General features: G+C 39.9%; 1 protein-coding gene and 1 long non-coding RNA gene across 17 annotated transcripts in view; one reads left to right on the top strand and one right to left on the bottom strand.

Moving 5' to 3' along the window:
* Nucleotides 1-8,861: 8,861 nt before the first annotated feature.
* On the bottom strand, nucleotides 8,862-10,965 carry LOC120101572 (uncharacterized). Its single transcript, XR_015684421.1, has 2 exons — nucleotides 10,894-10,965; nucleotides 8,862-10,817 (listed from the first exon to the last, which is right to left on the bottom strand). It is a non-coding gene; the product is annotated as an uncharacterized LOC120101572 (long non-coding RNA).
* A 338-nt stretch (nucleotides 10,966-11,303) lies between these two features.
* The window catches only part of Atf2 (activating transcription factor 2), a 77,108-nt gene continuing 60,810 nt past the window's right edge, over nucleotides 11,304-27,601 (top strand). For 9 of the 16 annotated variants that reach the window (XM_087654632.1, XM_087654621.1, XM_087654627.1 and 6 more), the window contains exons 1-2: nucleotides 11,304-11,457; nucleotides 24,017-24,116. The gene's annotated coding sequence lies outside the window, so the exon portion shown is untranslated. 16 annotated transcript variants of the gene reach the window in all.

The following is a 27,601-nucleotide window of genomic DNA, read 5'->3' as shown; positions in this document are numbered from 1 at the left end:
CTTGACTTCAGAACCCGTGCTTGGATTTTCTTTTTCTTTTCTTTTTTTTTTTTTTTTTTTTTTTTTTTTTTTTTTTTTTTTTGGAACTGAGGACTGAACCCAGGGCTACCACTGAGCTAAATCCCCAACCCCCATGCTTGGATTTTCAATCTGATTGTGTTAGTGATACCAAAGAGAAATTGATTTGGGGAAATAAAAATGTTGATTTTTGTATAATTTTAAATATTAGGTAGAATCTTACAAGTAGACTTGGTCCTGCATAGAGGAGACTGATGCAGTGGGCCTAAAAACTGTGAATAGAAGCTCAGTGCACAGGGCTGAGAAATGGCTCGGCCAACAACTGGCTCCACGCTCCGCTCCTGGGAGAACTGGCACCGCAGCTGTTAGAAGAACACTGAGAAAAGCCGCTTGCAGTTTTGATGTCTGCGTTGTCTTGACTAATTGAGATTTATCTACAGGGATAGGATTGTTAAGGTGTGGTAGAGAGGGTAGGATAAAGCACATTATTTGAGAAAATGATGTTGAATCTCATCTGTAATAATTGTAGGATTTAATTTCATGATGGTGTCTTAGTTAGAGTTCACTGCTGTGAACAGACACCATGACCAAGGCAATCCTCATAAGGACGGCATTTAATTGGGGCTGGCTTACAGGTTCAGAGGTTCAGTCCATTATCATCAAGGTGGGAACATGGCAGCATCCAGGCAGGCATGGTGCAGGATGAGCTGAGTTCTACATCTTCATCTGTCTGCCTCTAAGACTGACTTCCAGGCAGCTAGGATGAGGGTCTTACATCCACACCCACAGTGACGCACCTACTCCAACAAGGCCACACCCCTTAATAGTGCCACTCCCTGGGCCAAGCATATACAAACCATCACACTTGGTATTTGTTTAGCTGAGCTTCTCTTGACTGCTTCCAAAAGCATTCAGTACCTGTCAACATTCTCTACAAGGGTTAGCTCATTATGACTTGAATTAGAAGCCAGTAATGATTTGTCCAAAGAAAATGTGAAAAGATATTTAATGTGTATTTTACACACATGAAAACTGAGCACGAAGGGCTAAGCATGGTGGCACACATTTTTTAATTTCAGCACCTGGGAGACAGGCAGGTGGGTCTCCAGGTCAACTTTGTCTAAAAGAAAAAAAATTTAAAAAATCTAATACAGAAAGGGGGTGGTAGAATTGACATTTCCAAGATTTTAATTACAGACCTATTCAATAATAAAATAACTGGGACACTACCTAGTGAATGCTTTTTCATACTTTAGGTCAGTGGTTCTTAAATGTGGGTTGTGACCCCTTTGTGAGGTTTGAACAACCCCTTCACAGGGGTCACAGATCAGATATTTATATTATGTAAATAAAAATACTTGTAACAGTTGAAAATTACTGTTATGAAGTAGCAACGAAAATGATTTTACGGTTGAGGTCACTATAACATGTATCAAAGCGTCACAGCATTCATTAGGAAAGTCGAGGACCACGGACTAAGATAGAAGCTTTATTTAAGTTTTATTCTTCAGTGAGAAATATTGAAAGCGTCTTGGTAGGGGGAGGCGGGAGAAGACTTAATGCTCTTTCAGAGGACACCTAAGTCCAATTCCCATCCCCCAACCCCAACCCCCCAAGATCACACCAGCTCCACCTCCAGAGGATCCAATGCCTGTCCTCTTCTGGTCTCTATGGGTACTGCAATCACCGCACAGAGTCACATACACATACACGTGTAGCCCTGACAGGCCTGGAACTTAGTAGGTACACCACCCTGGCCTTGTACTCAGAGATCTGCCTGCCTCTGCCTCCTAAATGCTGGGATTAAAGCCCTGTGCCTTTACACCCAGCATAATTTTTTTAAGCAGCAGAACCTGCTCCAGGTAGATAACTACAGAGGCTGGTAACAAATTTGTAGCAAACCTAATTATCCTAGTTTTGTAAATCGCAACAGTGTTGGGAATCATGTTAACTGCTCTGAAGAGAAGGGGATCACTGGCTAAAGAAATAACAAGAAGTCAGCAGTTGAAAGCACTGGCTGTTCTTTTGAACCTGGGTTCAATTCCCAACACCTACATGGCAGCTCAAAACTGTAACTCCAGTTCCAGGGGATGCAACACCCTCGCGCAGACATAGTTGCAGGTAAAACAATGCATGGTAAAGTCAATAAATAAATCTTTTTTAAAAAGTCAAGGGGGGCTGTGGACACAAAACGAACATATACGTTATTTAGTTGAATGACCTGTAAAACTGAACAAGAGAAGGAACAGGGAAGACAATGAGGGAAAGAAACTGTAACAGCTCAAAAGCCCTCGCCTCAGTAAGATCGAAGAACCAGCTCAGTAAGAGCTATAGACTGACCAAGAGATTAGAACCTTAAGAGGCAACTTAGATTTGACGAATCTGTGGTTACTGGCTATGTAGATAGTTCAGTGGATGAAATGTTTGAGGACCTGTGCTTGTCCGGTTTCTATGGCTGTGATAAAAAACCATGACCAAAAGTAACTTGGAGAGGAGACGGTTTATTCAGCTTACAGCTGTGGTCTATCACAAACACACTGGGTATGTTAACCACACTTCAGGATAGGCCCCATGCCCACCCAGTTTGGCACAAAGTAACTCGATGGTGTCTCCATACACTGTCTGATACTGCTTTGTTTGGGCATTATTTTAATGTTATTGGTCTTTATCTTGTATATTTAGGTTTCCACTTTTGTTATTTTGTGTGGACTTTTGGGTGGGGGTTTGTTTCTTGTTTTGCTTGCCTTTTAAAGAGAGAAACAAAATCAATAGTAGAGTGGGTGAGAATGTGGGGAGGAATCTGGGCAGGGACCTGAATATAGAGTGATAGAAAAACACCTACATCAACCTCTGTCCCACACACACACGCACACACACACATTCTGGTGAATAATCATAATAGGCCTATAATCATCACAGATATACACAAAAAGTAGGCCCAAAATCTGTAGTGCTAATTTTGGCTATAAACACATGTCATTGACATGTTAAACTTCACGTAGCTCTTCACTGCAGTCCTGCAGCTCTCTCCATGCCGTGACTCAGACTTCATAGCTTTCAACATTGTCAACGCATTCACTGGAGTTGGTTTTTATCCCTGCTCCAGAATGTATTCCTAGCCTGGTGACACTCAAAGTGTGGTCTGATCTGATGACCTCTTTCAGAAGATCGCAAGCTATGTCCCTTTTCACCTACCCCGTGAGACCAAGTTTTCATTATGCACTTCGAAATATGTCACAGCTGACATCATAGAAGCAGGTGTAAGAACCCTGCTGCCTCGAACTGAGCATGACGCAAGAACTCACAAACATGAAAATGTGCCGGGTGTGGTGGCCCATGAGTAGAAGCAGGCAGAACTCTGTGAGCTTTGAATACGCAGTGAACCCTATCACAAACAAATGAGTTTCTGGAAAATAGAGGGTTTTTCAAAACTGTTATTTATGTTGTATATCATTAGGTGTTCAAAGGCATCAAACCTGCAAGGCAGAGAACCACTGATTTAATGTCAGTGAGAAACATACTCTCATATTTCACCTGCAACTTTGTAGACATTTCAGCTACATTTTGCTTAGAACTCTATAGAGCGGTACACAGGGTTGGCTGGGTCTCTTAGGTGCTGTCCAACTCAGTTTTGTAAGTTTTGAAACCCTATCTCTCTAGGTCCCATTCTTTCAACTGTTAATCTGTGTATACCTGCTGCCTGGCAGAAATTGACATTTTTCTTCTCCCTGATTATCATAAGTAAATGTTATCTCCGCTGAGATATTTAGTAACTTACTCTTTTTCCTTCCAGGGAGTTTCAATACTGGAAAAAAAAAAAGAGTTACCCTAAGATCAAGGGTGACCCATAAACCAAAGACTCTTGGTTGTCCTTCCTGTCAGCATGAGCTAGCATCCTCTGATGCTGGCAGAGACTCCCAAGGGAACCTATGGGCCTTGGCAATTGCTAATTTTCAACAGTGGCATTCATTTAGCATTTTCCAGCCATAGTGATTCCATTTCTTACATTTCGGTCCCAAGAACTGCATCCTTAAACAGCTACACAAGATTGGCTGGGTCTCTTGGCTTCTGGACAACTCAATATTATTCCCTCAAGTCCTGTATTTAGCAGAGAATTGGCAAGTTTTCCCATCTCTCAAGAGATACCTAAAGTATCTGCTACTCTCGGGCTTTCTGGAAATGTTTGAAAATAGGAAGTTTGTTACATTGCATGTTATCACATCTCTATTTGCACCACAGTACTTAACTTTATTTAAGTTATTTTATTGGGAAAAAGAATCTTACTTAAATTGGGCCTGGTACTGTAGACCTTTAATACCAGCACTTGAGAGGAAGGGGCGGGCAGATCGCTAGGCCTGAGGCTAGTCTAGTACAGAGAATGAGTTCCAGAGCAAGCAGAGCTGTATAGACTGAGTGTCTTAGTTAGGGCTTCTATTGCTGTGAAGAAACATCATGACCATTGCAACTCTTGTAAAGGAAGCATGCAGTTGGGGCTGGCTTCCAGTTTAGTCTATTGTCATTGTGGCAGGAAACGTGATGGCATGCAGGTAAACTGTGCTGGAAAGGTAGCTAAGAGTTCTACTTCTGGTTGGTAGACAGTGGGAAAAGAGAATGACACTGGACCTGGCTTGAACATCTGAAACCTGAAAGCCCATCCCCTAGAGACACACCTTCCAACAAGACCACACCTGCTAATAATGCCACTCCCTGTGAGCCTCCGGAAGCTATTTTCATTCAAGCCACTATAGAGACTTTGTCTCAAAAAAAAACAAAACAAAACATGAAATCATAACTTATGCAGTATGCCTCCATATGAGAGTCTTATTAAGGTAGTTGCTGGGCTGCGTGTCTGCCTTGCTGCTGGAGCGCCTGGAGCTGGTATGCAGCTCAGGGGAAACAGAACACAATCTGTAATGGGGGACTGGAGCGGAGGGTGTCCTCAGTTCATGTGTTCCTGGGTAGGAGACAACAGAGTCTGGGATAATAGCTGTGTACCCAGACTCTGCTGGCAGACCACTGGGAGTTGGGAAGGGGCGAGGGGGACGTGTTGCTGGTCCATGCTTCCCTTCAGGGCATTCATGTGCCAGGCAGGAAGGGGAAGGCAGAGCCTGGGATGGGGATGGGACCAAGTTTAATTCCGAGTGAGTGAGTGCCAAGAGTGCAGAGAGGCAAGGAGGCCTTATCTGAGAGATTTAAGTGAGGTTTTTTAAAGGAAGCCCTCCTCTGGCAGCAATCCTTGATGAAGAGACAGACTTTGCTTGTCCAAACCTTTATTTGATGACCAATGTAATGCATACACTTTACTCAGGGTGAACCAAGGATTAAATACCTTTCCTGGGAAAGAACGGCCAGGAAGGGAAGCTCATTGGCTGGCTGCTAGGGGCCTATCTAGATACCTCATTATCATGGAGAACTCCAGGTTTGTATGCTACTTGACTGATCACCATGGTCCTCAGAGGGGTGTCATGTTCCAGAGCAGATAGAGCTGGGCAGGGGGTTGGCCCTACCCCTACCAGTCTCAATTCTGAGATGTATGGGCTTTGGACTCACTCTACCCTACCAGTTCTGATCAGTGCCATGGTCCACTTGCCCCACAAGTAGTTTTCTAGGAATGTAGTCTCAGCCAGGAGCAGTGCCTAGAATGTTGATTCTTGAGATGCATTGATGCTTCTAAGAGCTAGAGTATTTGATTGACAGTCGACCTAACAGGTTGTCTCCAAGGTAAGAAGGTGCCTAGAATGAACAGTGTATTAGTCTAAGGATCTAGGTGGGTCAGTAGGGACAGAGAGGCCTCCTCAGTTTCTGGCATAAGGAATCCACGGCTTTGGTGTTCAGTTGGCCTTAGATTAACAGACAGACTTATGGGAAACCAGGAAGGACAGGTAACAGAACTGTTTTCTCAAACAGCTACACAAGGTTGGCTGGGTCTCTTAATTGTTGGAAGATTCATCATTATTCTTCAGCATTTAAACTTCCCAGAGGCAAACTACCTAAGTATCTCAGAGGAGAAACATTATGTCATTCAGGAGAGAAAAGTATGCATTTTTGCTAAGAATCGGGGCCAAGTTTTCTATGCAAGAAATAGTTCCATCTACTTTTATTGCTAAGTTGAGAATGTAGAACATGGTGATCCCTCCATCTATGAGGTCAGATGGAAGACAGGAGGAGACACTAGTTGTCAAGAGTGAAAACAAAGCTCTGAAGGTCCATTTCCCCCCTGAGCTTCTCTCATAAGCTAGCGGGTATGGTTTGAAGAAGCACAGCCTTTTAATTTCCCCCATGATGCCATACAACATTAGCTACTGTTCTTGGACAACTCTGTACTTATAACGTTCTGAGTAGAAGCCTCCATGGTGGAGACAGATGCTAAGAGGTAATTAAAGCATGAACATTTCAGCCATGTTCGGGAAACGCCTGGGCTGTCAGAAGGCAGGAAAGACAATCTGCCAAGATATGGAAGAGGCTGGGATGCCTGAGGCCACGCACTCACCTGAGACACTGGCCTAGTGGACGCGCCCCCATTTTCTCCATACTTTTTACATTACATCATCCGCATTCCACTTGACCCAACGGGCAACATCTCAGCTAACCCACTCTAGTAGGATGAACATTGATACCATGAGAATGTGGAAGCTTTTTCCATGGGCTTGAAGTTAGTTGTAGAAGACAGACGCAAGTGCCACTGGAATATTCTGCCTAGCTAGACACACAAAAGGTGTTTCATCAGTTAAATACCCCTTCTCATGTATATGTATGTGTGTACATACACCTTTTAGTAGACTTTTAGATGAATGATAACAGACTAATGGGTTAAAATAGCCCCATCCCAAGCCTGAAACAGCACATTCCAGGACATCTGGAAAGTCTGAACGCATCAAAAGCTGATTCTTATAGCATTTAGTAAAAGAGCACTTTATGATAGGAATGATGTTCCCCAAACAACCTCTTCTTGTACCTAAGGGATATTTGCTCAGTAGCTGTGCTCCCTTTTTGTCTTAAGAAAAGAAAAATCATTGTTACCCGGTAGTGGTGGCACACGCCTTTTTTTTTTTTTTTCTTTTTTTTTTCTTTTTTTCGGAGCTGGGGACCGAACCCAGGGCCTTGTGCTTGCTAGGCAAGCGCTCTACCACTGAGCTAAATCCCCAACCCCTGTGGCACATGCCTTTAATCCCAGCACTCAGGAGTCTGAGGGAGCTGGATCTCTGTGAATTGCCAGCCTGGACTACAGATTGAGTCCAGAACAGCCAGGCCTACACAGTGAAACTCTATCCCTAAAAACCAATGAAAAGATGTGGAGATGATGTGGAGGGATACTCAGCAGTTAAAAGTACTAGCTACTCATTCCCAGCACCCTCACGGCAGCTCACAACTGTGTGGAACTCCAGTTCCCGGCAATCTGACACCTCACACAGACATACATGCAGGTGAAACACCAATGCCCATAAGACAAACTTTTAAAATCACTGTTGGTTAGTAAATAGATTCTGCATGCAGGGACAAATATAAATTAATATTGGAACCCTCATCAGAAAAGATGTTCCTAAGGCATTTACACAAAAGGAGATTTCAGAAAGATAGTCCTTATATAGCAAGACACCAAATAAGAAAAATATAAAAAACACATGGAATAAAATGAAATACAGGTTCTCAGACTGACAGTATTTCACTTCAAATTCCTTTTAATACTTTTTATTTATGTGTGTGTGCATGTGCATGCCTGTGTGTGCGCATACATGTGTGTGTTTACGTGTGTGTGTGTGTGTGTGTGTGTGTGTGTGTGTGTGTGTGTGCAGGATCTCTCAAAGACCAGAAATGAGCGTCAGATCCCTTGGAGCGGAAGTCACCACAGTCCTTTTTGAACCACCTGACAAGCTCTGATCTGGTCTTCATGATACAATGGTAATGGCTCTTACCCATAGAACCATCTCTCTCCAGCCTTTGTACCGAGTTCTTACAGGAGATCCACTCTCCTTAGAGATGAGTAAATGCATGAATGCAACAATGAAAACACGAGGATAAGGGTCCTACAGGAAGTTCCCTGCATTTGTTAGCCAAGGGTTGCAGAGAACTTTATGGCACATGGGAGTCCAAGAGGGAAAATGGTGAAACATAACATTTTATTGGGCTAGAAATAGTGAGAGTGGCTGGAACATGGGATCAGAACTGGAAATAGTAATTATCCCCATTTAGCTTGTTTCTATTTGTAGAAAAGCTAGAGTAAACGGGCCGTAGGAGCACAGGGTAAAGGAAGCCCCTTCGTGTACCATTGGCCTGCCAACATACCTAAAGCAAGAACACTGTACTGGATTTGTTTTCCACTTACATCTCCCTTTTTTTCCCCCTCATTTTAGGCATCTTTAAAAAGTTAGCTAAAACTGAAAATTCAAAACAAAGCAAAAACAAAAAAAAAAAAAACAAAAAAAAGCAAAAATATAAAACAAAACCCACACTCGTTGCTTAGATAAAAGAATTCTGAAAATATTTTCCTCAGAATAACATGTTCCTCTAGAACATGTTAGGCCTCAAACCTAGGACAAATGGCTAACAGAGATGCCTATTTAACATATCAAAGTGGGCCTGGACATCAGGTCTTTCAACATCCCTCATTCCCTACCTGCTAAAGGCTTTGGCTGGATTATAGGGGGAAGGGCAGCCCTGGCCCTCGACTGGAGACATTTAGAGTGCAGGATTTGAGATCTAACAATGAACATTTAATGCCAAAGCTGCTGCCACTTGAGATGAAAATAAATCACTCTGGAGACAAGAATTTCAGTTTTTACCCCAGGGGTGGTGGTGGTGGTGGAGGTGGAGGTGGTGATGGTGATGGTGCACATCTATAATCCCAACAGAGGCAGAGACGGACAGATCTCTGTGAGTTCAAGTCCCACCTAGTCTAAGGAGCAAGTTCCTGGATGGTCAGGGTTACATAGTGAAAAACAGAAACAAACAAAAAGTTTCAATTTTAAAATATACATGTGGAAAAGCAAAAAACTTGGAAATGTATCAAGACTTAAAGTTCTTTAGAAATGCTTTAACATTTTTAGGATTTTTTTTGTTGTTTTGTTTTGTTTTTTTCTTTCTCCCATTAGATATTGTCAGATGGGGGAGAGCAGCATTCTAGTGAAAGTTTTCTGAACCTAGCAATTTATCATCTGGCAGTCCTACATTTTTGTCTGTCATCCTTCCAACCAGTAATCCGAGCAGATGACACCTTGCTGATGTAATTAGTGGTTAAGTAGCCTAACATTCCTGCAGTGTTCCTAATGTTACAGGATGGTACTTTCCTTCTAACTTCAGAACCAACACTGGTAATGATCTGGTTTCTTTCAGGTTTCTCAAGTAATTAAACTAGCTTTAAAGGAAGATTGAGTTGGCTCACACACACGTGTACAGGCCAGGAACCTATTAAAAGGTCCGGTGACATTACAATCTCACATCATTAGATTGCAGGCTCATTAACTCGAAGACGCTATTCCCGGCAAACTTACAATTTTAGTTTCACTTGGTGTGGAGAAATTGAGTGTATTTTATGTAAATACACAAATCGTATTCATAAATCTAAATTAGAAATAAGCATTTAACAAATGGAAAAACATACTAAAACCAAGGCTTGCTTTTTAAAAATTAGTGCAAGACTTCACAGGTGCTTTAATCGCATTTTGCAACTTGTACATATTTATTGGACAACCAATATCCCTAAAATAAGCACCAAAATCTTCACTAGGAATAAGTATGTTTAGGAGTGGACCTGAATTAGCTATAGACTCGTAAAAGTCTGTCTCTTTCGTCCTCATTACACTAATCAGCCACTCTTTCTTCTTGCCTCCAGTCTTAAGGACATTACTTGTTGTGTTTCAGTGTTTGCCTGCATGAACGCATGCCCACAGAGGCTGGAAGAGGTTGTTGGATCCCCCTTTGTGAGCGACTATGTGGTGATAGGAAACTAAACTTGGGTCCTCTGCAAGAGCATCAAGCGCCCCTAACCACTGAGCCATCTCTTTAGGTCCTCCCCGCCTCTGCCTCTCCCAGTTTTTGAAACCTACTTGGTAAAATTAACAGGCATATCTTTGGCACTACAATTTACAAAGTAAAAGGAAAGTATTGTGGGAAGAATGCTGTTCTCATTGGCGCCCTTTAGTCCTCTTTAAAACATTAATACCGATTTCTTAAGCTTTAAAAGAATGAAACGATCCTATTGAAATTGGTATTTTTAAATTATTTCGGTCTTATGTGCATTGGTGTTTTGTCAGGTCTCCTGGAAGTGGAGTTACAGACCAGTGTGGGTTGTATGTGGGTGCTGGGGATTGAACCCAAGTCCTCTGGAAGAGCATCTAGTGCTTTTAACCGCTGAGACATCTCTCCAGTCTCTAAAATTAGTATTTTTATATGTAACTAAGTAAAGGAAATTTGAGAAAAGAAAATCCCATAATTCCAAGGATTTTTCTCCAGGAAAAAGATCGTTGCTTTGTTTTAAAATATGACATGGGATTGGAAGACGGTGTATTTCCTTCTGATCACTGCCTTTGAACATACTCGTATGTGCTGTAATACACCATGTACTTGACGCAGGGTGGGGGCGAAGATCAGCTCCAGTTCTGGCTTCGTAAAATCCAAACAAAGACCTCTCTGAGAAAAGGTTTCTTTTTTCTACACAGGGCTGACTTATTTTGCTTTACTCCGCACACGGGGTGATGACTGCCAAATCCTTTCTCCAAAACCTTTAAGCGTAGCTCCCCGGCTCTGGCTTCTGGGTATTCGGAGGGTGGTTCAGAAGCGTCTCCCTTTATATCCCCATATCCCTAGAGAGGCCGGAAACCAAGATGAAGGAGACACCAGCAGCCGGGGCTGGGTTCCTTTAGATTCCCCCGACCTCACCTTTCTTCTCTCACACCGCCCACGCCCTCCTGTACTCTCCACCGCCACCTGCGCGCGCGCCCCAGATCCGGTACCGCCTCCGGTGCCCGCCTCCCTATGGCTGCCAATCACAGCTTTCTGCAGTTCCCTGGTTACGGAAACAACGGTCCTTGGGCACCCTGGCCACGCCCCTTCGGAACTTCTTCCCGCCTTTCTTGCTCTTCGCCCAATCACTAGCGTCCGAGTGTTCTTTGGTTCCCGCCTCCCCGCCCCCCGCCCTCCCGAAGGCCCGCCCTTTTCCTGGTGTAGGACGGAGTCACCTGACCTGCAGGCGCTCCTTCGGTGGAAATCAGGAAGGGGCGTGTGCGTGAAGGGGAGGGGCGCGAGAAGAAAGCGGCGGGGATGCCGGGAGTGGGGCGGGGAGAAGGCTTGTCAGTCGGATCTCGCGAGAGAGGACGGAAGCCTGTGGGAGCCCGTGGCCTTTAAAGTGCGATTCAGCCCTTTCCTCCGGGGCTAGTTTGTAAACACGGCAGCGCTCCGGGCTCGCTGGTGGCTGAAAGGAACATGAATTAGTGACCTGGAAAGGTGAGTAATGGTGAAAGGGCCACAGGCTTGGAGGCTGTAGGGAGACGGAGGAAGAAGGTGCTAACATGGCGACGTCGCTGCCTGTAGTCCCCACCCCCCGCCTCCCACCCCTTTTGCGCCCCTGCTGTGGACCCCAACCCTCCGGACCGCTGTAGCCGCGCCTCCGCCTCAGGCCTGGCGGACCGACCGGACCGTTAGGTAACGCGCTGGGGCTCCGGCCCCTCCCTCGCGCGCTTTCCCAAGCGTGAGCGAGAAGGAATAACGGCTCCTCTCAGACCCCTCCCTCCGACTTATCCTCTTGTGTGGTCACTTGCGAGGTCCCCAGGGCGCTCTTCGGATCCGCCCATCTGACGGGGAGACCCCCACCTCAGGTCCTTGATCGGGCCGCCAAAGGGCCAATGCTGGGCTCCCCACCGGGCACCGGGCGATTGTGGACCGCGGGGTTTGGGATGAATCCGCGGTGACGGATTGGGGAGCTTGACTGAAAATCTGGCCGGGGTCTCTGGCCTCGGCGGAACATGACGGAGCCAATGGTATGGAGAACCTGGGGGCTGGTTGTCTCGGCCTTTTCTGTCCTTTCTGCCACCCTCATACTCTCGCCACCCCCCCTCCCTTTCCAGGTGGGGCGGGGCTGAGGTGTGGGTGCAGGTTGATTCTGCTATTTCCCCCCATTCACTTCGACGGGTGTTCTGCACAGCTTTTGCAGGGAAATAATCTGCCTTGTATTACCCCAGGGACAAGGAAGAGAGGGAGGGAGGGATGTGTGTATGTCTCCCCATGGCGCTCACTCATTGAACCAAGACCTTGGAGGAGATGGGCATTATTTTTATGCAATAGGTAATATAAAATTGTCTCTTCTTAGTGGAGTCTCTTAGAACTGAGGAGGTGGAGTGAAACTACCACCAACATAATGGAGTAAAAGGGATTACTCATGGTGGACCCTTAGGCCTGTTGACTAATACCTAGATTACCTTGTGGAAGTCACAGTTTCTTGGGGATTATAAATTATGGACACGTTCACACCACATGCATGTAATGCTATATTTGAAATCTGACCAAACACCCACTATTCTGAGAAGCTTATTTTGTCCAATTTGAAGGAATTCTTAACCCTTGGCCATTGTCAAGTAATAACCTTTCCAGGAATACTACTCATTAAGCGCCAAATGGCCTGGGTCTCTTGCACCCAAATTGTAAGACTTTATAAAAGCTTATTTTAAAACAGTTAATTCTAGATGACTTCCTGAAATAGAATCTTGTATTTAAATTTGCTAAACCTATTTGAAGAATCCCTGCAATAAACTTTTTTCAAAAGCCAAGAGATTATTTTGTAAAGCATTCTAAAAACATATCCTATATAATTGGTCAAGAAAACTAAGTTCATAGATCTTTAAGGCCATTGATAGTGTTGAGTGATAATTAAACTTCTAGGTCTTAAAAATCATTAATAAGTAATTGCAGAGATGTTTTGATGGGTATTTAAATTTTTAAAGCTGTATTGTTTTGAGATGAATGATACTATCCACTAAAATCATGACTAACATTAAGTCAAGAAATCTAGGGTTTTTTTTAACTTTTAAAAAATCTTGAAAACTTGAGTTTTAATTATTTATCTGTACTCTCCTAATCAATTATATTGCTAGGTCTAGTAAACAGCTTTACCTTACCTGCTGTTTCCACTCATTTTTGCCTTTAGGCTCTTCCAATGTGTGTGTTTCTGTGAACTGGTATTTCTTTTATTACTCTTATTAAAATGCCCGTAGAAAAGTAAATAAATCTTTCATATTTAAAGCAAAATTTTTACTGAAATCCTCCTTGATTAGAATTCAATGAAGTAATTAGATAATTCAACTGACCTCTATGAAAATTATTACATATAATACTCCCAGTATTAACTTGTAACCTACAAAACCACCTGTCCTTATATAATCAATAGTTTAACATTTTGTCTTATATTCACATCTATTTCTTTAGACTGAAATTTTGCCTGAAATGCAACTTGTTCTGTTTGTTTTTTTTAAGGTTTACTTATTTTTGTGTTTTGCTTACATATATGTATGTGCACCATTTATGGGCAGTGCCCTTAGAGGATATTGTAAATCCTGAGTCCCTAAAACTAGAGTTACAGATTACTATGAGCTACCATGTGGGTGCTAGGAACCTAGCCCAGCTTCCCTGCAAGAACACAGGAGCTGTTGAGCCATCCTAGTCCTTTGTTTGCTTTTCTACCCGTGCTAGGAAAGCTCTTTTCATTTATTTTTTTTTTTCAGACATAGTTTCTCTCTGTAGTTTGGCTATACTGGAACTTGCTTGTAAACCAGGCTGGCCTCCACCTCATAAAGATCCTGCCTACCTCTACCTCCCAAGTACTGGGACTAAAGGTATGCTCTTTTTTATTGAGGTCTACGTCCTCAAAACCTCTGTGTAATTTGTTTTTATTTTTACATTTGTGTGTGTATATATGCTTGTCTGCCTTCCTGCCTTGTGGATGATAGCATATTTATGGAGATTAAAGGACAACTTTGAGGAATAAATGTTCCCTTTCTCCAACATGAGTTCTGAGGATGAACCCCTGGTCATCAGGCGTGGTGGCAAGTGCTTTACTTACTGGACCATCTCATTAGCCCTATATGTAACTCTATAATGTTGAAGAAATAGTGATCACCATCACTATTATTGTCTTGGGGAGGCGGGAATTGTAGAAAAACACTTTCTTTGTTCTGTTTCTCAAAGTTAAAAAGTTAAAACAAGGTATCACTTCATAGAAAATGGAAGAATGCATGAGTCTTTAAGGCCATTGGTAATTGTATGTATGTGTTTTATATTATATAGATATGAAATATACAATTATAAACTTGTATGTGATGTATATGTCTTCACTTTTTTTTTTAATTGACAAACCTAAAACTGATTTTATATTTTCACTTTGAGATAGGGACTGTGATGCTTACTTTGTTCTTTTTGGCATTTTGGTAATCATAAAGGAGGGATTTAAATGTTCATTTTATTTGTTCAGGTATATGTGTATAATGTGCTTGTACTGGTATGTGCATACTCCAACTTGGGTTTGGCGGTCAGAACAACTTTATGGAGGTGGTTCTTTCTTTCTACCTTACATGCGTTATGGGTATTGAACTCAGGTTGTCTGTCAGGTTTGCATGTCGAGTGCTTTGCTGGCTGAGCCACATCATTGCTTCTAAAATAATCAATTCTATTTCTTCTCTTCCTCCTCCTGCTCCTTTGAAGTGGGGGGTGGGGTAGAATGGGGGAAGGAGGTGTGACTATATCTTGAGGATGTAGGTATATTTACTTGGGTTCATATCTTAACTGGTAATTGTCAACCTTTTTCTATATTAATACCCAAGAAATTAAAAAAACATCAACAAGACACTTGAAATATAGTAGTGAGTGACTAGTTACCATGAGATCATTGAGAAAGTTCTTAGAGAAACAGAATAATTGTACTTGGCAATTAGTAAATGGATGTGAGTTAATTTTAGTATATGTTTATATTCATCTATACCATTTGCTTCTCTTTTTCCCTTTTTTTTTTTTTGTTATTTTTGGTTTTGTTTGTTTGTTTGTTTGAGACAGGTTTCCCTGTGTAGCCCTGGTTGTTTTGGGGGTCATTCTGTAGACCAGATGGCTTCAGACTCAGAGATCTGCTTGCCTCTGCCTCCTTAGCTCAGGGATTTAAGGCATGCACCACTTTTGATTTTTAAGTGTGTTCTCTAAACTGTTTTCATTTTGTCTTGTGGAACTTTGCATTATTCATTTAGTTTTACCTGTTACTAGCATTATAGTTTTCTATTATATAAGTTTTGTGATGTTTGATGATTATGTACAGTTAACCAAGTACTTAAGCCACATTTCTTGATATTAAATGCCTAAATGGAAGAAATTGATTTCAATTTTCGCTATTTATTTAGAGAAGATGTCGCTCTGTAATTCAGGCTGCTGGAACTCATGGCCTCAGCCCCATGGCAGGCTTGCATCAGCCTCCCAGATCCTGGGATTACAGTCATCAGCTACCCTGTCTAGCTAATTTTTAATAAATTTATTTAGTTTTGAAGACAGGATTGTGTGTAGTTGCTCTGCTGGGTTTTTTATTTTGTTTTTTCCTCCTTCTGGTTATAACATTGAACTAATAAATATGTTTTTGTTTTTATTTTTTTGAGACAATGTTTCACTGTGTGAGTAGTCCTGTATTTTTCTGTTGTATAAACTATGTAGTATTTGCTACCATTTTCTTCCTTTGAATTGATTCTATAAGATAGTAGACTCAATGGAGTTACTTATCAGAGGATATAAATATTTGTGGAGTTGCCATGACTTTTACTTTCTCCCAGAAAAGAGGTAAGCTCACATTGATGTTTTAGGGTGAGTGTCTTACCTTTGACATCATTTTGTCAACTTGGTGGTCATGATTCTCAATATGATGTGATTACTTGACTGGGAGTTATTAATGGAAAAAATTTATATTGTTTAATAGTTTTTTTTCTTTTTTTTTTTTTTCGGAGCTGGGGACCGAACCCAGGGCCTTGCACTTGCTAGGCAAGCGCTCTACCACTGAGCTAAATCCCCAACCCTGTTTAATAGTTTTAAAGTCATATAATTGACCATATTAATTTTATATGAATAATTATATGTAACTGGGACAAATATCTATTTTATATTTTCTGCCATTTCCCTGGGTTTTTTTTTCTTTTCTTTTCTTTTCTTTCTTTTTTTTTTTTTCGGAGCTGGGGACCAAACCCAGGGCCTTGTGCTTGCTAGGCAAGTGCTCTACCACTGAGCTAAATCCCCAACCCCTGTTTCTTTCTCTTACAATAGCCTAATAATATCACTGCTTAAATTTTGTACACTGTGATCATTGAATTTATTAGTTTTAATTTATGAGCTACTTTCTGAATTACAGATTTCAAGGAATTACTATTTTTTTTAAAGGAATTACTACTGAATTTTCTTTCATATATATATATACTTCTGGCACAATGCATATAGATTAGGGTAGTTGTTACGCTTAGTCAAATTATTTTTCTTCTTTTTTTTTGTGTCTCACTTCCCTTCTTCCTGCCAACAGGGTTTCTCTGAGTTGCCTTAGTTGTCTTGTAACTCACTCTGTAGACCAGGTTGGCCTCAAACTTAGAGATCCACCTGACTGCCTTCTGAGCACTGAAATCAAAGGCTTGCTCTACCACTGGTGCCTCAGTGTTGTTTTTTGTTTTTGTTTTTGTTTTTAAGGAGAACAACATTTAACCTTGTATTATTTGACTAATGCATATCAGTGCTCACAGCTGCATCAGGGACTTGTTTACTCAGTGCATGTTATGGTGTTTACTATGAAAATTCATTCAGAAATTATCATTTTCTATAGTCGCTTCAGGCATGCTTATGATGTGACTTGAAGACAATAAACCATCATTTATTTGGTAGTTTTGGTAACAAATTTGAATTTTCCCTAGGAATTTATAATTTGTGGTAGAACTTACTACGTTACAATTTCCATAAATCCACTTGAGAGAATATCATTTTGTTCCATATGCACTCTTCCCCAATGTCAGACTTCCCTTTTTATGTTGTAGTATACATATACATATTTTGAGATTATAAAAATTGATGCCATTGTTTTTACTAATCTTACCATCAACATTTCTAATGAGACCTTTCATCATCTTTGATGAAATTAAGACAGTTTGTTCTTTTGAAGTCTTTATCAAGATTTTAGTTATCATAGTTATACCATCAATTCTCATTCACAATGTTAAAAGTTGCTGGTGTTTTTTTATCATTTGTCAGGTAAGGGTTTTAAAAGATTTATTTACTTATATTATGTATATGAATGCTCTGTCTGCATGTATGTATACCTGCATGTCAGAAGAGAGCACTAGATCCCAGGAGAGATGGTTGTGAGCCACCATGTGGTTGCTGAGATTTGAACTCAGGACCTCTGAAAGAGTAGGCAATGTTCTTAACCGCTGATCCATCTCTCCAGCTCCCTATCAGGTATGTTTTAATGGTGAAACATGGATATTGGTTGGATTGGGCTTTCACTTTCTTTTTTTTTTTTTTTTTTTTTTTAAAGATTTATTCATTTATTATATATAAGTACACTGTAGCTGTCTTCAGACACACCAGAAGAGGGCATCAGATCTCTTTACAGATGGTTGTGAGCCACCATGTGGTTGCTGGGATTTGAACTCATGACCTCTGGAAGAGCAGTAGGGTGCTCTTAACCGCTGAGCCATCTCTCCAGCCCCCGGGCTTTCACTTTCTTAAACTTGAATATACATCCTCAGAGAAAGATGTTTGTGTGGTATACCTGCACATCTATGAGGACATGTACAGGTCTGTATGGTTGTACATTCACATGTGTGGAGGAGGCCTGGCAAAATTTTGAGTGTTTGCCTGAATTAGTTTCTACCTTAATTTTTTAATTTTTTATTTTATCATCATCATGAGTATATTTTTTGTGCATATGTATGATGTGTGTCTGGGCATGCATACCTTGACACCTGTGTGGATATCAGAAGATAGTTCTGTGGAATCAGTTCTCTGCCCACCTTTGCATAGGTTACAAGGTTCAAACTCAGGTTGTCAAACGTGAACAGTAAGCACCTTTACCCACTTAGCCTGGCCTTCACATTAGTTTTTGGGATGGAGTCTCTTACTAAACCTGGAGCTCATTCATTCAGTGAAGCTAGCTGGTGAATGAGCTTTAGAGATCTGCATTATTCCTCCACCCAAAGTACTGTGATTACAGATTCACATTTCTGTTCTTGGCCTGACTTATATGGGTACTGGGGATCAAACTCAGGTCATCATATTTGTATGTCAAGTAACTATGCTGACAGCCATTTCTCTAGTTCCTGAATAATTCTAATTCACCTTTCTTTTTTCTTTTTTAAAAATTGTGTTTGTATGTGGGTGGTGTATGTATGCATAAACCAGACAGACATTGTAGCACAGGTATTAATCTCAGCAGTGGGAAAGTAGAGGCAGGAGGAGCTGAAGTTTAAGGTTATTTTTGGTGACATAGCAAGGTCTAGGCCACCCTAGTTCATTCAAGATTTAACCTTCCAAAACAAGAAACAACCTTTGCTGGCTTAGAACTCACTAGAGAAATTCTCTTTTCTTTTGCCTACCAAGTGTGGAGGTTAAAGGGGTATTCCACCATACCTGACCCCAAAAAATTTTATTTTAAAAAAACTTTAAGAGAGTAAGTATATTTTACGCACATGTTTGAGCAAAAATAATATTGTAAACATTATATAATTATTCTATTACCAAATGTAAAACAAAATTATTAGTAAACCTTAATCTACTGCTTTTCATGTTGTCACTGTTAGTCTTCTGAGTTTTGTGAAACCTGAACTTGCTTACCTCACCCAGAGATCAGTGGTCTGGGAATAATTTAAAATAAAGTTTAACTTTAAAAGTAACCTAATTTGATTTGGGATTTATTTATTTATTTATTTATTTATTTATTTATTTATTTATTTTTGAGATAGGGTCTCACTATGTGGATCTGGTTAGCCTGGAATTCACTGTGTAAGCCAGACTGACTTTCTCCTCCTAAAGACTGCTGGAATTAAAGACATTGTGTCCAGTATTACTTTTTTTTTTTTTTTTTTTAAAGAATATTGTCATGGGGTTGGGGATTTGGCTCAGTGGTAGAGCACTTGCCTAGCAACCGCAGACCCTGGGTTCGGTCCCCAGCTCCGAAAAAAAAGAAAGAAAAAAAAAAGAATATTGTCATGCTGGGCTGATTTCACTATTTATATACTAATTTCTTGTGTTACTTTATGCTTCTCGTCAACTTTGAGATCAAAGCTTCCATATAGATTGATGACAGTGTACCTGGAAACCATCTGTTGTATGTTGTGAGTAGAGAAAAAATTAAAAACTACTATATCAGAGCTGGAGAGATGGCTCAGCGGTTAAGAGCACTGACTGCCCTTCCAGTGGTCCTGAGTTCAAATCCCAGCAACCACATGGTGGCTCACAACCATCTGTAATGAGATCTGATGCCCTCTTCTGGTGTGTCTGATGACAGCTACTGTGTACTCATATACATAAAAATTATTAAAAAAATAAAACAAAAATACTATTTTCCTTATTGAGGTTGGGAATGTTTCTCACTTTTGAGGAGTTTAATTTTTTTCTATTATTGAATTAAGTATTCCATATACATTATACACAAGGATAGTATCAAGTCCATAGACTAAAGAGCAGTTTAACGCTCACAGGAGATATTGGCATTATATGTATACTGTTCAGTTTCTAGCCATAAAAATAAAGTATGATTTAGTATTAAGCATTAGGAAAACGTACATTTAAAGTCAAAGTAAAATGCAGTGTAATTTATAAACTTAGATAAATTTAATTCTGTTTGAGTTCATGCCCTTGTCTGTATTTTACACTTTATTACTATTCGTATTTTTGGAATGCTATTTTTTTTGTTTTTTGCATTTGTTTGTTTGTTTGTTTTTAAGACAGGGTTTATCTGTGAAACTCTGGCTATCCTGGATCTTGCTTTGTAGAGCAGGCTGGCCTCAAACTCAGAGATCTACCTGCCCCTGCCTCCCAAGTGCTCGGATTAAAGGAATGCATCACCATCATTCAGCCACATTATTTTAATTCTTTTTTGATATCCATCAAGCACATTGATGGATCATTGTAAAATCATAGTATTTAAATTTTCCTAATAAGGGAGCCTAAAGATACTTTAACATTGAATGGGTAATAAATTGTTTTTGCGTTTCAGCTGTAGGTTTTTAAAAAGGTTTATTTATTTTATTTATATGAGTACACTGTAGTTGTCGTCAGACACACCAGAAGAGGGCATCAGATCCCATTACAGATGGTTGCGAGCCACCATGTGGTTGCTGGGATTTGAACTCAGGACCTTTGGAAGAGCAGTCAGTGCTCTTAACCACTGAGCCATCTCTCCAGCCCCAGCTGTAGGTTTTTAGATGTGTGGATTTAGATTTGTTAGGAACATTTTGCTGTTCTCAGGGTAGATCTCTAAGATCATCTTGTACTTTGTAGTGCTTATGAAGTCACAAGGAAATAGTGACACAGAAAACTCTTTGCCTATTTATTTGGTTCTTCCCTTGAATGACATTGTGAGAGAGCACAAGTCCATCCGCCTGGTACCCTAACATTTTTGTTCACTGTAAAGATTTTCAATTACCATATACTTAACATCTTAAGATAGTACAAGGTTATTTTTGTAGGTCAGCAAGTTTAGATTGCCTCATCTGGGTCCACTGAGAACCCTCCACTAAATCATAAAAACATAAAAAGTTTTATATTTAATAATAAAGTTCTGTGTGGTATTTCAATGTATAGACTATGTAGTGTTTTAAAGTAATCTCTAGTTCAATCATGTTGTCACAGATGACCAGATTTTATGATATGTTTGGAGTCCTAAAGCCAAAATCAATGTGTTGACAGTGTTATGTGCAGTTCGAGGTCTCTGGGGAAGAATCCACTTGCAAGATTGCTTACCTTGTTGGCTTTGCCCTCCTTTTTCTATTGCTTGCCACCTGTTCAGAGCCGCTCTTCATATAGGGAAGCTGAAGTGCTTTCTTGTGGCCATCTCTGGCAGCGGCAGATCCAGGTCCTCCATTTCTAATCCTGCTGACATCTCTTTCTGGATGAATCTCTTACTCTGAATGACTCAGTGTACTCTAGATTCTCTCAACTGGATGGATGTTTGAGGACATTCTCTTTTGGGATCTGTAATCTCTATATACCTGTACAGTTCCCTTTTCTTTTAATAGAACCTATTCACAGGTTCCAGGAATTGGAGCATGAACATTTTTAAGGACCATTTTCATCTATTACAAATTGACTACTTATACTTTTTTGTAAGTTTAAGTTATTGAAGAGTATAATTTCTGGGTTTGTTTGTTTGTTTGTTTGTTTGTTTACATCTTGATCTTTAGGCTGCAGAAATGAACTGAGCCACTAGACCTGCCTTGAACTTCTGAGACCTCAAAGTCTACCCCCAGTGATGTACTTCCTGTAACAAGGCCACACCTTCCATTAGTACTACTCCCTATGAATTAAACATTCAAAACAGGAGTCTGTGGAACCATTCCTATTCAAATCACCACACTTAACTTGTCAATTTCATATTTCTTAATTCTCATGGAATTCCCTCTCAGGACCATGAGTTTTCAGATAGTATTTCAAAAGTGGAAGAAGTAGTCATTAAATAAAAAATATTGTTTATATTATCAACTACAGAGCTGCCTGAATTCTGAACATTATTGAACATAGGACAAGACATCTATATATCTTTATATCTATATTTATACAAAATATATATAAAATTATCCCTTTTTAAAATTAAAAGACTGGGGCAGATTTGGGATAAGAGAGGAGAATGGGGGCCATTTCTCCTTTTGAAAAGCATGAAAGTGAGGACTCAGGGAAAAAGGCAAGTTGAAGACTGAGAAACCAAGTATCCTTTGGAGAGTTTTTATATACCATTCATTAATACAAAGTCTTTTAAAGTTGTGACTTCGTAAAGTTGCCCCAAACCTGCTTATATAGTATCTTCATACCTACATACCACTCAGGACTTCTCTTGGATATATAAGACTCTTGACTAAGAAAAGATTGGTTCCTCTTTAACAATGATGCCTGTCGTTTGGGCTATGTGTTCTGGTAGTGTTTGACTCTCTAGAGTGCTTGCTGTTGGCAGTCCTGGTACCTTTGTGTGGGGGTACTGCCTCTTCCATAGGTTATGGTACTTATGTCCAAGTGTAAGACATGTACAGAAAGTAGGGAATATTGGTGGAGAGATTCCCTGCTCTGTGCCTTCCAAGCTTTAATAAAAGGTATTATCTTTAATGTTTATCAAAGTCTAGATGCCTGTGGATAAGTCAATCTGTGAAGGTCAGGTATGGCTACTTAACCTTGTTGTTTTAAGCGATAATTGCCTTGCCATGTTTCTTTTTCTTTTTTTTTTTTTTTTTTCTTTTTTTTCGGAGGTGGGGACCGAACCCAGGGCCTTGCTAGGGCCTTGCTCCTGCTAGGCAAGCGCTCTACCACTGAGCTAAATCCCCAACCCGCCTTGCCATGTTTCAAGATGTTAGTTCTGGATTTTTTTTGTGACCAACTGCTAAAATAAGAATATAAACATCTGTGTACAAATAGGCAGACCTAAAGCCAGGCTTGTAAAAATAAACATTTCTCTGAAAAAGAAAATAGTTTGCAAGAATCTATCTCTTTCTGAAATAAATGAGCATTTTTTCAATTCCATCACACAGAGCCAATATACAAGGCCAATCTGCAGGCAATAAAGGAAGAAGGGACAATTATGAATACCAGAATAGCAATGTAAGAGCAAAGAAAAAGAAATTGTACTTTGAAAGAGTAGGCTCATATAGGCCATCCACAAAACTATTCATTGAATTGCCATTCCATTTATAGCCATATTTTGCATTTGAGTCGCTAAATATCTTTGACTCCTTTCTCCATAAGGAACAATTTTTCATTTAAAACTTTTTCATTTAGAGCTTTGAAGTAAGTTAGTTTCTAGTTTCCGATTTTTCACTTTTAAGTTACTAAACATTAGGAAACCTTCACTGATCCTAAAGGAAAGTGTTGCTCTTCTTTCCAGTGGTCTGTAATAGGAAAATCTCCCAGATTGTTCTGTGGCTTGATAATGGGGGTTAATTCACAAGGTAATGGTATAGGAACATTCATTTCCTTTTGAACATTATACTTTGGAAATCACTACCTTTTCCTAACATAGTTGATAGCTGAAACCTCTGCCAAGTTCAGACCTATCTCACCTTATCTAATGCTTATATAACAGATCTGTGTAATCATTTTTAAGTTTTATATTGCCTGTAAGAGTTTACTTTCAGCTGGGCAGCCTCCATTTTTGGCCAATTTTGACTAAGTTCTGTCCAGTAGAATTTTCCTCTGGAGTTTCTGAAAAGTCCTTAAAGAGAAGCCTTTATTCATTTATCTTTCCCTTGCTGCCTGATTCATAGCTGCGATGACTAGAACTTTAGCATTTATTATAACCTTTAAGGGAATTGTGATAATATCAGAGCAGCAAAGGGCCCTGAGTCTCTTATGATCATGGTTTTGGGATGCTTGTGTTTATGTGAAATGTATTAAATCTCTGAACAATACAAGATTGAATTTTTCCCAGTGAATCCTATTCTAACATGCATATGAGAAACATCGAGCTGTTTCCATTGAAGAGGTACTTTTAAACTAGGGCCCATAGATTTTATTGTGTAGCAACAACATAGAAAATATTAATTTTCACTCTGAATATTTTGATACTTAGCTTCAACTCTGACATTTCACCTATTATCTGTCCTTCAGGTATATGTTGCTAAAAATCTTGTTTTATACCTAGAGGTGGTAATATGTTGGCAATTTGGTGAACATCTTTTTGAAACATTTGATATTTTAGGAGAAATTTTAATTTTATATAATAGAAATAGGCAAGATTTAAATATAAAATGTATATTAAACGGTATAATAAGTTTATTCTCTTCTGCTTCTCTCCTTTTCTCTACAGACACTAGATGGCAACTTGGGAAGTATTGCCATCCCAAGTATAGCAAGAGCTTAGGGATTCCTGTTAACAGAATAAAACTCATGGCCCACCAGCTACAAAGGTAAGGGAACTTGAGCTTCTCCACCCAACTATGGGGGGTGTGTGTGTGTAAATGCATATTATCATATTATGAGTACACATGCATATTGAGGCCTGAGGTCAATGTCAAGTATTTCCTCATTTGTTTCCATCTTCTTTCTTTGTGTGTGTGTGTGTGTGTGTGTGTGTGTGTGTCTGTCTGTGTCTGTCTGTGTCTGTGTGTCTGTGTGTCTGTGTCTGTTTGTGAGAGAGAAAAGGGGGGGGCAGGCAGTGGGGAGGGAGGCAAGCAGAGAGGCAGAGGCAGAGAGAGGCAGAGGCAGGCAGACAAGTTTTCTCTGTGTAGCTTGTGTAGCTCTGGCTGTCCTGGAACTCTATATCCAACTCAGAGATTCAGCAGCCTCTGTCTCCCGAGCTCTGGGATTAAAGGTGTGCACCACCACTGTCTTTTTGAGACAAGATCTCTCACTATACCTGGTACTCACTGATTCAACTAGACTGACTGACCAGCAAGTCTGAGGGTCTCTCCTGCCTCCTGTCTCCACTTCTTCATTGTTAGCCTTTCTTTCGTTTTCATAAGTTTTGAGGATCTCTTCAGGTTTGTGTAGAAAACAGTGCACCAACTGTGCCATCTCCCAAAGTAAAGCTTTGAATGTAAAATTGTTCTTCTCATAATAGTTGGTCTCTAATGGAAATAATAGCTGTTTCTATGTGGCAGTTCTCAAACACTAGTAACCTACATTGATAGTGTTCAGCGGGTGGGGACAGATCTGGAGGGTTAGTAAATGTAGAAATGGCCTTTTGGAGATAGGATGTGAAAACATAAGACTTAAATTCTTTAATTTTTCTTAATCCAAACTTACTTAGCTTTTTAGCAAAAAGTCCAAAAATAAAAGTCCTAATTCACCTAAAAAAATTTAATTGTAACAAGTTAATCTAGGAAGTGTTTGTGGATTGCATAATCACTGAGCAAAAAGTTAATTTTTCTATGGCTGTGTAAATCTATTTGCTTTGTAATTATTAAAGCTTATTTTCATGATTGTTGCCAGCTAATCCAGAAACATCAAGTCAAATAGTTTATCACTTGTACCTTTTTGAACATGTACATGCCAACCACAAAGGTGTTAAAGAAATGAAGTATGGTGATTTTTATTTGCAAGGCATTTACTGTTTATGTAGTTCCTAAAAATGGAAGAAAAATAACAATGTAATGAAGGCAGTTTGGTTTGCAGAATCTCTCTAGACATGTTGAATTAATGATAGATATTGTCTGATATATGAAGATGCATAAGTTGATCTATGTGTTTTCTTCTTAAATCTTGAAGTTCAAATCAGAGAAATTGCATAAATGTATAGTTTATCTAATTTTGACTCTCCAAAATAAGGAGAAACCTGAAATGTACATTCATTTTAAAATGGGCAGTGGTGGCACCTGCCTTTAATCCCCACACTTGGAAGGGAGAGGCAGGTGGATTTCTGAGTTTGAGGCCAGCCTGGTCTAAAGAGCATCCAGGACAGCCAGTGTTATACAGAGAAACTCTGTCTTGTAACAACCCCCACCCCCACCCAAAATAGTAAAACATTTTAAAGCAAGTATGGAAAAAAGGGATAAAGTTTGATTTTATATATATATATATATATATATATATATATATATATATATATATATATATACACATACATACATACATATATACACACACACACATATATATTTACTTACTTGCATTTTGAGCTTTTCGATGTGCAAATTAATGATCTGTTTAGAAGTATTTTTCATGAAATGTATACCGGACGTGGGACTATGTCTAAATCATTGTATTCTGGAGGTGGTTTAGCAATTCTTCTAGAGGGTAGGAGTTTGATCCCTAAGACCTCTATCAGATGGTTCACAACTAGCTTGTACCTACAGCTTTAGGAGGGTAAACTGCCTCTGACCTCTGAGTACATCTACACTACTATGTACACACACAGATAATACACTTACTTAAAAATAATAAAAATAGTTGTTGGTTTTTTTTTTTTTTAATTTAAGCAAGGTATTGTGGTACATTCCTATAATCCCACCCGGCACTTGGGAGGCAGGACTATTAGGCATCATAGGAAAGCTACAGGAGAACCTGTGTAACTTTAGGCTTTTCCACCATTCACGTACATTCCCTGTAAAAATGACTTTTAACAACTGAATATGAAATTAAAAAGTGTGAATTACATGCCTTCCAGATAGGGCACCATTTGTAAAAAACATAAATCTTTTTTTCCTCCCGGCTACTTAGTTTCTGAGAGCAACGATTCTGAGACTAAATTCTAGACCATAAGTTTTGGCTGATTCCCTGATTAGCTCTTAACCATTTAAACTATCTCTATGTCTACCATTTGGTTACATCTCCTTCAGTCCCATTCCACTTCTTCCTTCTCATTTCTCCGCGTCTCTCTCAGCATCTCTCAGTTCATCTACCGGTTGGTTATATTCATCTCCTCAGTCAGACTCCTCTTGAATTTCCCACAGCTCTCATGGAGTCTCTGTTTTTTGTTTTTTGTTTCTTTTTTTTTTTTCGGAGCTGGGGACCGAACCCAGGGCCTTGGTGCTTGCTAGGCAAGCACTCTACCACTGAGCTAAATCCCCAACCCCAGAGTCTCTGTTTTTAATCTCTATTTCCCAGAATCCTCTCTTCCTGCCAGTGTCTTACCTCCTATTTCCTGCCTTAGCTCATTGGCCATCGGCTTTTTTATTGACAAGTGATGCTTATAAGAGATTTTCTCTACAACCCTGTGTCAAAGAAAAAGAAAAAAGTGAGTAATTTCTTTGGGGTGCATGCCTTTAATCTCAGCACTCAGGAGGCACAGGCAAGTAGATCTCAAGCCAGCCTGTTTTATGTAGCAAGTTCAAGGCCAGTCAGGGCTGTATAAATGGGAACTCTTATCTCAAAAACAAAAAACACACAAAAAACCCCCAACAATGTATGCATGCTGGCATATATTCAGTTTTTTACAAGGTTAAACAAACATGTTTTTAAAGGTATACTTAGAGTATTTTAGTCTTTTTGAGGACCACATGTAATCTCTGTTGCATATTCTTTGACAACTTCTTCACCCCCAGACATTTGAAATTGTGAAATGCTTTCTTAGTTTGTCCTAGGTGCATAGATTATAAGCTTGGAGAAAGGTAAGATGGGTGAGTGAGAATAAAATCTGAGCTTGTTTTCAATGTCTTTTTAATTTATTTTTACTCTGTGCGTAGTGATGTTTTGCTTGCATGTCTGTCTGTGTGGAGTTCCAAGCAGTTGTAAGCTGACATGTGGGTGTTGGGATTGAACCCAGGTCCTCTAGAAGAGCAGTCAGTGAGTGCTCTTAATCACTGAGCCATCATCTCTTTTTGTGTTTTAAAGACCCTCAGCATTTGATTATTCTGGCTTCTGTTCTTTCACTTAATCTGAAATCCCATACATACATCAGCCATCAGAAGACCTTATACCTCAATGTAGTATTATTATTGTTGTTGTTGTTATT

Source organism: Rattus norvegicus, chromosome 3, assembly GCF_021556685.1.
Source record: "Rattus norvegicus strain SHRSP/BbbUtx chromosome 3, alternate assembly SHRSP_T2T, whole genome shotgun sequence".
NCBI lineage: Eukaryota > Metazoa > Chordata > Mammalia > Rodentia > Muridae > Rattus > Rattus norvegicus.
This window is presented reverse-complemented; position numbering and strand designations above follow the sequence as displayed.